Consider the following 17776-nt stretch of genomic DNA (forward strand, 5'->3'; position numbering starts at 1 on the left):
TTTGTTCTAATTGCTACAACATACTCTTTTTCCTCTTGTTTAGACATAGACTTTTTTTTTTTTTTTTTTGCTGTACGCGGGCCTCTCACTTTTGTGGCCTCTCCCGTTGCGGAGCACAGGCTCCGGACACGCAGGCTCAGTGGCTATGGCTCATGGGCCCAGCCGCTTCGCGGCATGTGGGATCTTCCCGCACCGGGGCACGAACCCGTGTCCCCTGCATCGGCAGGCGGACTCTCAACCACTGCGCCACCAGGGAGGCCCTAGATATAGACTTTTTAAGTATTTCTATCCTGAACTCTTCCCCACCCAACCTGGTTCCACGTGTTCTTCTTTGTTGATCACATAGCCAGTTGGTGGGGCACAGTCAGGTAAAGGAATCTAAACTAAGGGTAAAATAAGGGAAGCAGAGCTCTCTGTGTGCCCCTATACAGGCAAAGTTGTCTCCTCTTATTGTTCCTTTTCAATATCATCCTGGAAATTCTAGCTAATGTAATTAGACATAAATAAATAATTAGATTGATTGATCGATAAATAAATAAATAAATAAATAAATGGTATACAGAATGGGAAGAAAGAACTGAAGTTGTCTTTGTTCACAGATGACGTGACTGTTAATGTAGAAAATATAAAAGAATCAACCAAAAAATCTAATATGTGATCAATAGCAAGGTTTTAGGATACAGAGTTAATATACAAAAGTTAATAGCTTTCTTATATACAAGCAATGAACAAATGGAATTTGAAATTAAAAATGCAATACCATTTATAAAAGCAACCAAAAAAAATGAAATACTTAGGTATAAAACTAACAAAATATGTACAAGATCTACATGAGCAAAATGACAAAACTCTGCTGAATAATATGAAAGAAGAACTGAATAAATGAGGAGATATTCCATGTTCATGGTTAAAAAGACTCAATGTTGTCAAGATGTCAGTTATTTCCAAATTAACCCGTGGATTCAGTGCAATTCCAAAATCCCAGAAACTTATTTTGTGGATAAAGGCACATTGATTCTAAAGTTTATATAGAGAGAAATAACCCAGCATAGCAAGCACAATATTGAAAGAGAAGAACAAAGTTGGAGGACTGACACTACCTGACTTAAAGACTTACCATAAAGCTGTAGTAATAAAGACAATATTATATTAGCAAAAGAATTAAATAGATCAACTAGATCAATGGATCAGAATAGAGAGCCCAGAAATAGTACCCCATAAATGTAAGCAGTTGATCTTTGACAAAGGAGCAAAGGCAACACAATGAAGCAAAGATAGTCTTCTCAAAAAATGGTGTTGGAACAACTGTATATTCACATGCAAAAGAATGAATCTAGACATAGACCTCATACCCGTCAGAAAAACTAACTAAAAATGAATCACACACCTAAAGGTAAAACAGAAAACTGTAAAGTTAGAAGATATCACAGAACAAAGTCTGGTGTTGGGTGTGGTAATGACTTTTTAGATACAACACTGAAGGTACAGTACATGTGAGAAATAATTGATAAGCTGGACCTCATGAAAATTTAAAACTTCTCTGTGAATGTCATTTTCAAGAGAATAAGAAGACAAACCACACACTGAAAAAAAATGTGAAAATGACACATCTTTAAAGGACTGCTCTGCAAAATAGACAAAGAACTTTTAAAACAGCCATGAGAAAACAATCTGATTTTAAAATGAGCCAAAGACCTGGGCAGATACCTCAACAAAGAAGATATACACATGGCAAGTAACCATATGAAAAGATTCTTCACATCATATGTCATCAGGAAAAAACAAATTAAAACAACAATGAGATTACGCTACGTATTTTTTCAGAATGGTCAAAATCCAGAAAACTTACAACACCAAATGCTGATGAGGTTGTAGATCAACAGGAACTCTCATTCCTTGCTGGTGGGAATGCAAAATGGTTAAGCCACTTTGGAAGACAGTTTGGCAGTTTCTTACAAAACTAAATACGGTTTTACCATACAATCCATCATTCATGCTTTTTGGTATTTACCCAAATGGGTTGAAAACATATGCATGCATAAAAACCTAAAACACATAAAAACACATGTGTGCTTTTAGCAGCTTTGTTCAAAATTGCCAAAACGTGGAAGTAACCAAAATGTTCTTCAGCAGGTGAATGGGTAAATAAACTGTGGAATCCCCAGAAAATGGAATATTATGCAGTGCTAAAAAGAAATGAGCTGTTAAGTCATGAAAAGACATGGGGAAAACAAATTAATATCAATAATTGAAAGAAGCCGATCCGAAAAGTCTACATAATATATGTTTCCAACTATATGACATGATGGAAAAGGCAAAACTATGGAGATAGTATAAAGGTCAGTGGGTAGGCAGGGTTTTGGGGTGGGGGAAGTGATAAATAGGTGGAGCACAGAGGATTCTTAATGCAGTGAAAATACTCTGTATGATAAATACATGTCATTGTATATTTGTCTAACCTCATAAAATATCCAACACCAAGAGTAAACCATTATGTAAATTATGGACTTTTGGTGAGTATGATGTGTTGATGTAGATACATCAGTTGTAACAAATGTGCCGCTCTTTTGGGGATATTGATAATGGGTCACTCTATGCACATGTGGGACAGGATATATTGGAAATTTCTGTATCTTCCTCTCAGTATTGCAGTGAACCTTACACTGCTTTTTTTTAAAAATATGGTTTTAATTAAAAAGTAACAGTTGGGTACACTTGTGTAGATTTATTTCTGGACTCTTTATTCTGTTCCACTGATCTGTGTATCTGTCCCTTCACCAGTACCACACAGTCTTCATTACTGTAGCTATAAATTGACTTGAAATCAGGTAGACTGATTCCTCCTACTTTACTTTTCTTTTTTAAAATTGTTTCAGCTCTTCGAGTTCCTTTGCCTTTCCATATAAAATTTAGGATAATATTGTCTATATCTATAAAAACTATTTCTGGAATGTTGTTAGGAATTGCATTACACCTGTATATCCCACTGTATATATGTACTGAATCTTCTTTATCCATTCATCTATCGGTGGACATTTAGGTTGCTTCCATGTTCTGGCTATGTGAGAGTGCTGCAGTGAACATTGGAGTGCATGTGCCTTTTTGAATTATGGTTTTCTTAGGGTATATGCCCAGTAGTGGGATTGCTGGGTCATATGATAGTTCTATTTTTAATTTTTTTTTTCCTACCTTTATTGGCCAGCAGGCTACTTGAGGGGGATGAAGCAGGAGGAGAGGGTGGCCCCAGTGCCGGGCCGGCTGTGCTTCATGGGCTTGTAAGTGATGGAGAACTCACCTAGGTAGTGGCTGGTCATCTCAGGCTTGATTTCCACCTGGCTGAAGGTCTTGCCATGGTAGCCGCTCACCATGCTGCCCACCATCTCAGTCAGGATGATCATGTCGCGCAGGTGCGTCTTCACCAACTCAGGTTTCTCCATGGGTGGCACCTCCTTCCTGGCCTTGTGCAGCCACTTCAGCAGCGAGTGCTGCTTCCTCTGGAGGCCGCGGTTTAGCCGCTGCCGCTGCCTCACACTGTACGGCTGCATCAGCTGCTCACGGGACATGTCCGGCAGCTGGTTGAGGTTCATGCAGTGGTAGGTGAGCTTGAGGAAGGTCCACTTCTTCTTCTGCTCCACTTCCGCCATCTTGTTGGCTCTTCAGAAAGCTAGTTTTAGTTTTTTGAGGAGCCTCCATACTGTTCTCCATAGTGGCTGTATCAATTTACATATTACTCAGCCATAAAAAGTAACAAAATAGGGTCATTTATAGAGACGTGGATGGACCTAGAGTCTGTCATACAGAGTGAAGTAAGTCAGAAAGAGAAAAACAAATATCAAATATTAATGCATATATGTGGAATCTAGAAAAACAGTACAGATGAACCTACTTGCAGGGCAAGAATAGACACAGATGTAGAGAATGGATGTGTGGACACGGAAGAGGGAAGCGGGGATGAATTGGGAGACTGGGATTGACATATATAGGCTACCATGTGTGAAACAGAGAGCTAGTGGGAACCTGCTGTATAGCAGAGGGAGCTCAGCTCGGTGTTCTGCGATGACCTAGATGGATGGGATGGGGGGCGGATGGGAGGGAGGTCCAAGAGGGAGGGGATATAGGTATACATATAGCTGATTCACTTCATTGTACATCAGAAACTAACACAACATTGTAAAGCAATTATACCCCAATTAAAAAAAAATGAACGACACCTCTGGAAAAATAAAAAACAACCCTGTGTATCAATTTTAGATGAACTTCAAAAATTAGTCTCCAAATCAATCAGTATCTATTATTATGACCTTTAGAACAGTGTTAAAATCTTACTTGACTTTTTATTAAGGTAATGTGTGTCTGTTTCATTAAATTATAAACTAATTCAGGAGAGGTGATCTTTCAATATCCATGCATATGTTTCTAAGGTCTAGCTTGTTGGTGTGCAAGAGAAGATATTCAGTAAATCTTTACTTTAAAAATTGCATTAGAATTATTAACTTTAGCAAGTTACATTACACTCTCAACATTTATTTTCCAATGCATTACTCAGTATTCAAAATAAAGCCATCCTTTTAAGTCTTGATTCATTCCTCTTTCCTCCATGATGATACCCTTTCATGTATTACTTTTGGTAGTTTAGAAAATACTTCCATTTGTCTGATAGTTAATTTCATGAGCACATCAAAACTTATTTTAAATTTTGTCTTTTTATATGTAGGCTTTGAGAGAAATTGTTGGTTAATATCTAGGAATTTATGTATACAAATTTATGTTAACAGATCAGTTATTTACAAGGGACAACTGGAGATTAGATCAATTGGATTTTTTTCTCTCTGTTGTCTGTGTAAAGCCTAAGATTACAATGCACTCTTCAACATTCATTTTTCTCCTTACCTTTTTCAAGTCAATTCTACTTTTGTAAAGCTATGTTAGCCATTTATGTTTTTTTGTTGTTTTCCACCAGTTCTAAAACAACCCATGGACCATACAAAAATAATGGTGCTCTATTATATTTTTTATTGTGGGTTACATATTACCATAGGCAACTTTTCTTGCTACTAATAATATTCCTCTCCTCTATTTTCATATATTGTGCATTCTTCTAGATCTTATGTAAATTCTTTACTGATCAAACATACCTGATAAAGTCTCTTCTGTTTATGCATAATATTCAATCCAGTGAATCATTTAAAGGGGAATTAAGTCTGCAATTTCTCGACAGTGCTTTTATTGCCATTTAACTGTTACTTAAATATTGCCTTTTTTTTTTTTTTACTTCTATTCGTATACTTTGCTTTTCCTCCCAGCTGTAGATTCCTGGAAATCTACAGTATGTAGTATATTATAAATACATAATTATTATTTGATTTGAATAATACGTATACTCCAAGAGCACAATAAATGGTCACTTGCAACCCCAAGGCTGTGCCTTAAAAGCCTTTAGCAGTATCTTTCTTTTATTCTTATCTTGAGAATATTGACCAAATATTTGTTCAGGGTATTTTTATTGCAGTGAATATTCACATGGTCAGATAATATGATGGTTAAGGGTTTAACTCTCTGGTCAGCTGGTTTCCATTCAAATTTTTGCTACATTTTTCTTATTACTCCTGTGACTGTCAGTTAATTGTTTAACCTTTCTAATATATATTCATAATAAAGATAGTAAAATTATTTTATTGTAATAAAATTGTATAGTACATGTTGTGATTAAAATAAGTATCAAATTTCAGTAAATATCATGTATTTTTGAGAAATGTATGTTTACTTCATTGCTATGAGGATGAAATGAAGACACTGTTATGAGAATGAAGTGAGGCTATGTATGCAAAGCACTTGGTATGTGCTTGTAGTATAGTAAGTATATGATAAATGTTACTTTTTTAATAATTTTATTTTATTTATTTATTTTTGGCTGCATTGGGTCTTTGTTTCTGTGCACAGACTTTCTCTAGTTGCGGTGAGCTGGGGCTACTCTTTGTTGTGGTGCATAGGCTTCTCATTGCGGTGGCTTCTTTTGTTGCAGAGAACAGGCTCTAAGCACGCAGGCTCAGTAGTTATGGCACATGGGCTTAGTTGCTCCGCGGCATATGGGATCTTCCCAGACCAGGGCTCGAACCCATGTCCCCTGCATTGGCAGGCAGATTCTTAACCACTGTGCCACTAGGGACGTCCTAGATGCTACTTTTTACTAGTAGTATATCTTTAAAGTGAATGCTTTTTTTCTATTCACAAGTTACATTGTACAAAAGACTGCAATTATTTGGGAGAATGTTACCATTTACTTCAGATTATTATGTTTACTATGTGACTATTTTAGAAGAACAGGGTTATAGCACCTGAAACTTTTGAAGGCAGATGATGAAAACCTCAATTTTGAGGTTTTTTTCCTCTAAAAATGCATGTTTTGTATTCTTATAAAGAATATTTAATATACTTTCAATAATGTGTGATATTAATATTTCAACTGTTGAATTTGTCCATTTTTTCCCCAACAACATTCTGCCTACATTTCTAGAGCACATGTTCAATTTTAATAAATCCTGATTCTTTGGAAGATTGTTACATTCATTATAACCCTTCTATACTAATTTTTATCACTAATGCTGCCTCTATGCTCTGGTAAAAAATAATCTGATTCTCTTTGATGAAATTTCAGTAAAGATTTTGTGCTTCTGTACAGTGAATCTCACTGGTTTCCATTTATCTCCTGGGCATAATTTTAGTTAGAGGGCGAGCCTTAGGGAAAGAGCTTTGAAAGATCCGTTAAAGAAAAATTGTCTTTCTGCCTTGGCTACTGTCAGATCATCTTTGGTCTAATTCTAATGAAATTGATACTCATTTATTTCTGAAGGTTGTGTGAGAATTTACATCATGGCTGTTCTAGCTTAATCTTCTTGTTTGCCATCCCTCCAGGTTTGTAGGAGTCCCAAGTGATTTCAGAAAATTGAAATAGTGAAATAATACCAATTGAAAAAATGATTGCTACTTATAGAGTAGTAATCTGTGGAGTTCAAACTCATTAATCTAAATCACCTCCCTTTGAGAGAACAGAAAGCATGTATGACAAACCACCTGAGAGGTCAGATTGAAAAAAAAAGAATGAAAGAATGAAAAAGAAAAACAGTAAGGTAGTATTAAAGAACTCCAAGGTTACATAATAAATCAATGGGGAGTTAGAAAATTTATTAAACTTCTAGTTTGCTTCACAGGGGATAGTGATACTTCTCAAAGCCACATACAGTTATTTTGGTTTACAATGCCCTAACTAATCCAGAGTTTAAAATCTCAGAAATTAGACACAGTAATACTTATATACAGAAAAAAATTCTAGTAAGAACAAATTTTAAAGCCTTTTCCCCATTGCACTATAAACTCTTCAGTTACGGCTGAAATAATTCATTCCAAGAATATAATCGGGCTCTGTGTGATTTTAGCCCTTTTATTCTTTGTTCATATGTTGTTTGAAGTTTTAGAGAGATAGGTATTGAGAATGGATGTCATTTGTTACTGTAGCAGCTGTGACCATTTGGATGGAAGGAAAGGCATTTGTCAAAACTTACGTATTTCTAACTTGGCAGGTGATTCCTTAATGATAGCAATGGAGCCTCATAGCATACTGGGAAAATGACGATAATATCATTGTCTACAATGTTTTATATAAACATCCCATAAAAATACAGGAACATATATGTGGAGATGCTTGTGGAATCTAAAAAAAAAATTTACTGTCAGATTTCTTGGCCATAGAACTAAGAGCATAAAGAAGGTTCTTGGGAATTAAGTAACCTGATTAAGGAAACGTAACTACTTTGCTGGGGAAATTCATCGTCTGATACAAATGTAATGTAAGGTTAATATCCGGTGCACAGATTTCCATGAAAGAACAAACTACTCTAAATAAAAGAGGGATGAGGAATTTTAAGTGTCTTAAAGGGTGAGATAACATTTACTAGGAAATGGCTCAGAAATGTCCTTATTACTGGCAAGTTCAAGACAAGACTTAAAAAAACCAACAATGTCCAAAGTGAGTTTTTTGTTTCTTACGTTTTTGTTTGTTTTTTTTAGGATTGTTTACTGTATTGTATGTCTAATGTAAAACTTCTCCAAAGATAATAGAAAAAATTTAGTTAAATCCTCTTAACCATTTATGGTTTCTTTAAAAATTAGAAAAGGCTTTGAATTTTGTGTCCAGTGGGGCACACTGTAATGTAAGACCCAAAGAATGAAGGAGATATAGAGGAGATACATTTTTATATTAGAATGTTTCAAGAAATATAAAGGCACTTTAAAGGAGACACTTTATGCTGTAATATCCTTTTACTAGTAAAGCTATTATGTTTCTGATTTAATTTTAATTATAGAATGACTACATTTGAAATATTCTCAATTTTGCTGCCTGAACCCCAGCTGCCTTTTTAAATTTCCACTTATAAATCAAATGTAACAATGGTAGAGTTGAAAATATTCTAAGAAATAAAATATTTTAACTTTTTTAAACCATTCTGATGCCAGGTTATAATTACAGAAGTTAAAAAAAAAGTTTTATGTGGCAGGGCTAAAGTGCATTAATATCTTCATGAGGTTAATTAAAGGAGATTGCTAAAAAATGGAAGGTTTTTTTTTTGTTTGTTTTTTTTGCGGTACGCGGAGCACAGGCCCCGGACGCGCAGGCTCAGCGGCCATGGTTCACGGGCTCAGCCGCTCCGCGGCATGTGGGATCCTCCCGGACCGGGGCACGAACCCGTGTCGCCTGCATCGGCAGGTGAACTCTCAACCACTGCTACACCAGGGGAGCCCAAAACTTGAAGTATTTAGTGAATGAAAATGACTGTTCTTGTGTGGGGGGGAAAAGGGGTGTATATAAAATCTATGTATGTATCATAGCATTGGTCCCCAACCTTTTTGGCACCAGGGACTGGTTTCGTGGAAGACAATTTTTCCACAGATGGGGGGTGGGGGCGGGGGATGGCTCAGGTGGTAATGTGAGCGATGGGGAGCAGCAAATGAAGCTTCGCTCGCTTGCCTGCCGCTTACGTCCTGCTGTGCCGCCCAGTCCCCAACAGGCCCCAGACCGATACTGGTCCGTGGCCCAGGAGTTGGGGACCCCTGTATTATAGGTATTATTTATTTTTGTATTTATTTATTTAAATTAATTGTCACATCCCACATTCTGTCTAATTAACTTAAGTGGAAGTTAATATGACAAATATTTATATTGTTGGTGATTGGAAACTAAAGTTGTTTGTTTTTCAAGTATTTATTTACTTAAAGTAATACGTAGCAATGACTACTGAAGTTAAATGTTGTCCTCTGAAAAGCAATATTGTAAATATTGGCTTTGTGTTTCTTAGATCTAGACAATTTTAGAGAAAACTATGAAGGATGGAGAAGTTAAAATATATGTATGTATAATCTTAGTATTTTCCGTATTTCATTGTTAAGGAAGAGAGAGAAATGGGAAGCACATTTAAGATTGGAAGAGCAAATCCTTCTGACAGGTGCATGGATTTCATGGAGTGTACAGGGTGTTCAAACTCTTTTGCTCTGTTGGTGGCTGCCAGATAGCTGTGCTTTTTTGGTTTCTTTATAGAATTAAACAGTATCACTCAGCTGGATAATACTTAACTGGTAGGATAGTGCTTTTTATGGCACATTGTTTTTTTCTTCCCTTTACAGCTTTCTTAATTGTAAATTTGTTTGCATACAAGTAGTTGAGAAAGATTTTTTAAAATATTGAACTCTAGAAATCAAAAACTCAGTATTTCCAATTTCAACTTGACCATAGACTCCTGACTTTTTGTCTCAGGACACTGTTTTTCTGCTCTTTTTTTTGTTTTTTTTGATGTCACAATAACACCTGTTATAGATAATGTAGCTAAGGTATGAAGACGTGAAGGGTCATATTAGTCATAATTTTAGCAAATAAAGTAGTCTCAAATATTTTTTGTGTTAATGCCAGCCTTCTTGATCTGTAGCTGGAAGATAATACATGCTGACCCAAAAAAGAAGGACTCTAGCCCCTTCTTCCACTTTAACCATAGATGCTCCACTTGGATTGGTTTTTATATCAAGTTTCTCAGTAAGCTTTTAGATGATAAAATGTCTTGTAAATTAAAAACAAATGTTGAAAATCAAAGTACTAAGGCAAAAGGCTATTATGTCCTATAATGTTTAAAGGTCCAGCCTCAAGAACCAGACTTCTTAGGTCCTAATCTTGGTTCAGTCACTAAAATGAGATAATAACAGTACTAACTAGTTCATAGAGTTGCTTTGAGAATTAAATGCATTAATACCATGTAGAACACTTAGAATAATGCCCAGTACATTAATAAATTGATAAAACTTGATAACATTTATATTTTATTGTCATTATTGCTATATTTTTATCATTATGCTCTTCAGCCATTAACATATCTCTTCTTATATTACTTTGGAGTAGATGTCTAATTCCTTTCATTAAATTGTGGGCTGCATGAAGAGTGAAGGTAGTATTTAGAGCTGTTCACAGTTATTCTGGTTGTCCTTTGAGGTAGCTGGAAAGACTGAACATCGCTGCGCATATAAATAGTTAGGAACTACCATGTAACTTCTTTGGTCAAGGAAATATGAATGGAACTATGTATATCATTTTCGGGTAGAAGCTTTAATAACCAATTCACAATGTCCTGAGTCCCCTCTCTGTGTCTTGATGATTATGGAACCAAGTGTTAAAATGAAGTCTTCATTAGCCTTAGTAGCTGTAATGAACAGAAACCTTATCACTGTCCTGTATTTAACTTGCAGCCAAAGCAATAAGTACCTTTGTATTGCTTTAAACTCCTGAGAACTTGGAGTTAGTTTATTATCATAGCATAAATTAACCTATTGTGACTTATACAGGAGCAAAGTACTGGTATTCCTTCCCTTTTTCCCTCATCTCACTCAACAGAACAGTATCTTGTCAAATAAATGAAAGAAAATAACTTTATCGAAATAGATTTTCATCCTTGTGAAAACATGTGAATTCCACACTCTACTAACTTCAATCAAAGGATTATTTGCACTTTGTGTTTGACATTTTAATATCAGTTGACTGTTGCCTAATCCTGCTTCTTTCATTTCATCTCATCATGAATCTACCTCATAGAGCTACTTTCAATGGGAAATTTATAGAGAATTTCAGTGTTTCTCTATAAAACCACATTTTGACATTTATTTTCCTGGAAATGACAATGAAAGAAAACAATTATTTAACTGATATTATGAAAATATTCTGTTTTCTTGGTATAAGTTACAGAAAGTTGGAAACATTTTGTCCAAAAAAGATGTAGTTTCACCTTTTAAAAGTACTAAATTGGGCTTCTCTGGTGGCGCAGTGGTTGGGAGTCAGCCTGCTGATGCAGGGGACACGAGTTCGTGCCCCGGTCCGGGAAGATCTCACATGCCGCAGAGCGGCTGCGCCCGTGAGCCATGGCCGCTGAGCCTGCGCATCCGGAGCCTGGGCTCCGCAATGGGAGAAGCCACAACAGTGAGAGGCCCGCGTACCGCAAAAAAAAAAAAAAAAAAAAAAGTACTAAATTAAGATTTCAGAAAATATTAGGGGTTAGGGAATTCAATAGAAATGATGGGGGAGGGGGTATTGAAAGCTCTGAGAAAGAAGAAAGACTTTGAGAAAAGACATTGGTTTCCAGAAAATTTATTGATACAGCTTTCTAAAACCTTACAGGTTTTCTGCCTGTCTGCACACACAGGAGATGAATACATGCCGCTTGCTTGAAAGTATGTTGGAGAGAAGGTTGCAGAGGAAACAGAACACCTATTATGAAGTGCATATTTTTTTCTGAAGGTATTTGAAGGGTAGGTAATATATCTTCTGTGCTATCAGCTAATATTTTAATGGACTTTGTATTTTCAAGTTCTCCCTTAGATTATGATCTCCCTGAATACAAAGTATGCATTTTGTCACTGGATAGCCAGTGACTGGTTGTATTAGTCTGCTCTTGCATTCTGATTTGGGCAAGCATATTCCTAGCAGTTGGTCTGCACAAGAACAAAAGAGAACAAAAGAGACCTGGCTAGAGAGTAGACTGAAGAGGCTCTAAGCTACTTATGTACTCCTGGTGTATATTGAACTTGTGTACATAGACCTAGGAGACTCAAAAGGGTCCAATAAAAAGTAAAAACCAAGACAGAGCTGTAAATAACCTGAACATTGAATGTTCTTCCCCACCCACATGCACAATATGTAAGTCTTGCTGGCTCCAGGCATTTAAACACAATCCCTGTCCAATCACTGAGTGACTACTAATATGGACATAAAGGTCAATTCCTGAGAAGCTATGCTTACAAATTAGAGCAAGAATAACAGCAAAAAAGCCAAAATGAAGTAAAACAAAACAAAAATAAACTAAAACCAAACAAACAAAAAATAACTGAGCACAGTTTTCAATGGTCTCATACTGTAGTAGAAAAAGATATTATAGATTTAGATCAGGCAAGTTATAAAACACAGAAACAAACAGTTTTTTGAAGATTAGAAGTAAAAACAACAACCTTTAAAAAAACCTCAAAATCCAGAGTTGCTACAAAAATTACCTGAAATTTCCAGTTTTCATTTTAAAAATTATAAGACTTATAAAGAAAATGGAATTTGTGACCTATATTCAGGTTAAAAACAGTCAATAACAACTATTTTTTAATATCCCCAGATGTAGGATTTAGCATACTCCAAAGGACCTATGATAAATATGAATAAAGAAGTAAATGAAATTGTATTTAACAAATTTAAAGAAAGTATGACAATAATGAATCAACTAAGAGAGGTTCTCAATAAAGATATGTAAATTATTAAAAAGAACTAAATGATAATTCTGGAATTGAAGAGTTGCAATAATTTAAATAAATATTTCACTGAAGAATCTCAATAGCAGATTGAAAATGGCAGAAAAAGAAGTAGAAATGACATCATCTAATAAACAGAGAGAACAAAGGTTGAAGAAAAAAGAAAAGAGCCTCAGAGACATACAGGAAAAGATCAGGTACACCAATATAAGTATAATTGGAGTTCTCAAAGACGATGAGAAGGAGAAAGGGACTGAAATAGTATTTGAAAAAATAATGACTGAAAACTTATAAATTCGATGAAAAATATTAATCTACAGATCCAAGAATCTAAACCAATTCCAAACAGAATGACCACAAAGAGATCAACACCAAGAGACATCATAGACTTGAAAACCAAAGACAAAGAAAATATCTTGAGAGGAGTAATAGAAAAACAAATCATCATGTATAAGGAGTATCTATGTGGTTAATGACTACCGTCTCATCAGAAACATTGTCAGAATGTAATGAAATAATGTACAGTATTCAAGGGGCTGAGAAAAAATTCATCCAAGAATTCTGTATCTAGCAAAATTATACTTCAAAAATGAAGCTGAAATAAAAATATCTGAGGTAAACAAAGAATGAAAGAACTTGGTGCTAGAAAATTTTTTCCAAAAAAATTCTAAAAGAAGTCCTTTAGGCTAAAAGGAAATGCCACTAGATGCTAACTCAAATTCACAGGAAGAATTCTGTTTACCTTCTGTTTCTTCTGAAGAACGATTCACTGACCTACTCTAAAAATGGTTGATGTGGGCTTTTCTATCCTCTTCTCACTGATTAACTTACATCCATCAGTCTATCCTGTATCACTGTCTCAGTGACTAGCTCAGGGATATACAGAAAACTTAATCAGGGCCAATGAGTTCAGAGAGAACACTGTTTCTAAGAAAGAAACACTTTCTCTTTGTTCTATAAAAGCTAGAAAAGACTATCTCTCTGACCGTCTCTCTTTTTATGAGAATGTGAGACTTACAGCTGCCACTACAATTTATAAACCTGAACGATTCTAGGGGAGGGCACCATATGGAAAATTAGGGATAAAACACCATGAAAGCAAAGAGGAGTTATGGGGCAAAATCAAGTCCTTGGTAATATAATTTCAACCACTATGTCAAGCCTCACTTACTTTTGCATTTTTTTTTAATACACTTTATCTCCAGAGTAGTTTTATGTTCACAACAAAACTGATCAGAAAGTACAGAGAGTTCCTGTATATCTCCTACGCACACACAACCTCTTCCACTAACATCCCACACACCAGAGTGGTACATTTGTCACAACTGATAATGAATCTACATTGACTCATCATTATTACTCAAAATTTATATTAAAGTTCACTTGGTATTGTACGTTTTGTGAGTTTGGACAAATGTGTAATGGCATATATCCACCATTATAGTATCATGTAGAATAGTACGGCTGTCCTAAAAATCCTCTGTGTGTTGCCTATTCATTCCTCCCTCTCTGGCAATCACTGATCTTTTTTACTGTCTCTGTAGTTTTGCCTTTTCCAGAATGTCATATAATTGAAATCATACCGTATGCAGCCTTTTCATATTGGCTTCTTAAACCTAGTAATATGCATTTAAGTTTCCCTCATGTCTTTTCATGGCTTGACAGCTCATTTCATTTTAGCAATGAATGGCATTTTATTGTCTGCATATTCTACTGTGTATCTATCCATTCACCTACCGAAGGACATCATGGTTGCTTCCAAGTTTGGGGAATTATGAGTAAAGCTGCTGCAAACATCTGTGTGCAGGGTTTTGTGTAGCCATTCATTTTCAATTTACTTAAGTAAATACCAAGGAGCACAATTGCTGGATCATATGCTTTAAGAGTATGTTTTGTTTTATAAGAAACTGCCTAACTGTCTTCCAAAGTGGCTGTACCATTTTGCAGTCCCACCAACAATGAATTACAGTACCTGTTACTCCACAACCTCACCAGCATTTGGTGTTATGAGTGTTTTTGGATTTTGGCCATTCTAATAGGCCTGTAGTGGTATCTTACTGTTTTTTTAATTCTCTGATGGCACATGATATGGAACATCTTTTTATATGGTTACTCGGCATGTGTATATCTTCTTTGTTAAAGTGTCTGTTTACTTCCTTTGTCCATTTTGAAATTGGGTTTTTATTTTCTTATTGTTGAGTTTTAAGACTTCTTTGTTTATTTTGGGTAACAGTTCTTTATTAAATACATATTTGCAGGTAGTTTCTCCCAGTCTGTGCCTTGTCTTCTCATTCTCTTGACCTCTGCACTTTTTAATTATGTGATCAAATATATCCCCCTCAATTTATGATTATGATATTTAAAAAGTCCAACTAATAGAATATTTTTCAAAAAAAATAATTGCATGGTGGCATAACCATACAGAAAAGAATTATTTCAAATTACTGTGAAACAATGCATTTTGACTATATATCTCTAGTGAGATATAGGCTAAGTATATAAACGAGAGAGATGACTCTAAAGCCACATTCAGTAGGATTGTTAGTTGCAGTAATATAAGTATTTTTATTTTGAATCTAATTTTTGTATATGTAAAGAAATTAGTCAACATGTTAATATTATTAGGACTAAAATTTTAATGTAGGAAAAAAGAGATACAAACATAAAATCAGCCAGGTCAAGTAAAACTCTGTAATCTTGAATTTGAATTATAAGTATGTACTTATAGTTCATATTTTTTTTTCAGAAAAATAAGTATTCCCTAGTTCTAAACACTAAAAAGAGCAAGAATCATTAGCAGCCCAGTGACAATGAACATCCATTTGTGGTTGCTAAATACGATTTACCACTAGAGGAACCAGGACTCCATGGAGAAATGACTTATTCTAGGTCTAGAGTAAGATATGGATGTACAAGATGATTCTACAACATCTTTTCCAAGGAATTTGTCAAAGACTAATGTGGTCATGTGAAAAGGGCACATGAGTCAATCTGAAGAAGCTCTCATTGCCATATGAGAAGACAATCTGAGTATCAAAAAGAGACTATAATTTCTTACAACAAAAACTAATTCATGAACTCATAGTAATGTTCTAAAAATTTTTTAAATTGATTAGTCACCATTGAAGGTTGTTGGGACAACAGTCATTTTCTTTGAAAATTAAAAGTAAATGGAAATAATAATCTTTATATGAATTAAAAAGGCAAGGCATTTTTTTCAGAAGCCAGTCCACATATAGTTAAGAATAGTTCAGAAAGATTAAGGGTCTTCAAGCTTTACTGAAGATTGCCCAGTCAGCATAAGGTGGATATTTAAGCCTTGAAAAAAAATTTCAAAATGTGGTCTACATTAAAATTCAGTGGTGAAAGGAGATGGGTGTCTAATGTATTTAATAGAAAATAGATTTTACTGAATCTAAGAACATTAATGCTTATTTATTTTTCATTCCTGATATTGGTTATTATACCTTCTCTTGATTTCTTTTCAGTCTTGCCAAGGATTTGATGTCATTTTATTAGTCTTTTCAAAGAACCAGTGTTTCCTTTGTTCCACTCAATTTGTCTGTTATTTCATTAATGTCTGTGCTCATTTTTTATTAGTTTTTCATTCTTCTTTTTTAAATTTAATTTAATGTTCCTTTTGTAACTTTTGATATGAGTGCATGGATAATTTATTTTTATTTTTTCAATATTTTTCTAATGTGTACTTTGAAGTCTATGTATCCCCTTCAAAGCATGGCTTTAGCTGCATCCCACAAATTTTGATATGTAGTTTTTCAATTATAATTAAGTTCAGAACATTGACAAATATTATCTAATCTTGTTAAATAGTTCTCTGACTTACTGATTATTTAAAGAGATACAATTTTTAAAAACTAAGTATTTTTAATTACCTTTTTTGATTTATAGTTTAATTCTATTGTGGTCAAAAATTCTATTCTTTATGATTTTCATCCTTAAAAATTGTTAAAATTCACATCATAGACCAACATATTGTCTGTTTTGGTAAGTGTTCCATGTGTACTTGAAAAGAATAAATGTTAGTTTTTAGGTGTCATATTTCACATATGTCAGTTAGCTAAATTTGTTTGTCATATTTGCTCTGTTCTAGACACTTTTTGTTGCTGTTGGTTTGTTACTGTCATTCACTGAGAGAGGGGTGTGAGACTTTCTCACTGCATGATTGTGAATGTTTTATTTCTCCTTTTACTTCAGTCAAGCTTTTATCTCTTTTGAGGGATTACTATTAAATGCACTTGAACTGAGTATGTATTCTGATGTTCCTGGTTGGAGAGTTCTACAAATGTCAATCAGTTCAAACTCGTTTAAGTCTTCTATATCCTTACTGATTTTCTGTCTCCTTGTTTTATCATATAATGAGTAATGAGTAGTGAAATCTCTGATTACAAAAGGTGCATTTTCTCTTTTCCCTCAATTTAGCAGTTTTTGCTTCATGCATTTTTTTAAAAAATATATTTATTTATTTTATTTTTGGTTGCATTGGGTCTTCATTGCTATGCGCGGGCCTTCTCTAGTTGCGTTGAGCAGGGGCTACTCTTCGTTGTGGTGCACGGGCCTCCCATTGCGGTGCACGGGCCTCCCATTGCAGTGGTGGCTTCTTTGTTGCAGAGCATGGACACTAGGCCCGTGGGCTTCAGTAATTGTGGCACGCGGGCTCAGTGGCTTGTGGGCTCTAGAGCACAGGCTCAGTAGCTGGGCTCTAGAGCACAGGCTCAGTAGCTGTGGTGCACGGGCTTAGCTGCTCCGCGGCATGTGGCATCTTCCCGGACCAGGGTTTGAACCTGTGTCCCCTGCATCGGCAGGTGGACTCTCAACCACTGTGCTACCAGGGAAGTCCATACTTCATGCATTTTGAAATTTAGGATCATTATGGCCTCCAGATGAACTAGCCCCTTTTATCATATGAAAGGATCGTTTTTATTCTTGGTAAAATTCT

At 35.2% G+C, this 17776-nt stretch overlaps 1 long non-coding RNA gene and 1 pseudogene across 1 annotated transcript in view; one reads left to right on the plus strand and one right to left on the minus strand.

Moving 5' to 3' along the window:
* The window catches only part of LOC137205036 (uncharacterized), a 130740-nt gene that overhangs the window by 88097 nt on the left and 24867 nt on the right, over nucleotides 1-17776 (plus strand). Inside the window, exon 2 of the long non-coding RNA XR_010933967.1 lies at nucleotides 11705-11835. This is a non-coding gene — a long non-coding RNA (uncharacterized lncRNA). The remainder of the gene's footprint in view (nucleotides 1-11704; nucleotides 11836-17776) is intronic.
* Nucleotides 3191-3658, minus strand: LOC137205035 (small ribosomal subunit protein uS19 pseudogene; annotated as a pseudogene).

The sequence above is a fragment of the Pseudorca crassidens genome, chromosome 13 (genome assembly GCF_039906515.1).
Source record: "Pseudorca crassidens isolate mPseCra1 chromosome 13, mPseCra1.hap1, whole genome shotgun sequence".
NCBI lineage: Eukaryota > Metazoa > Chordata > Mammalia > Artiodactyla > Delphinidae > Pseudorca > Pseudorca crassidens.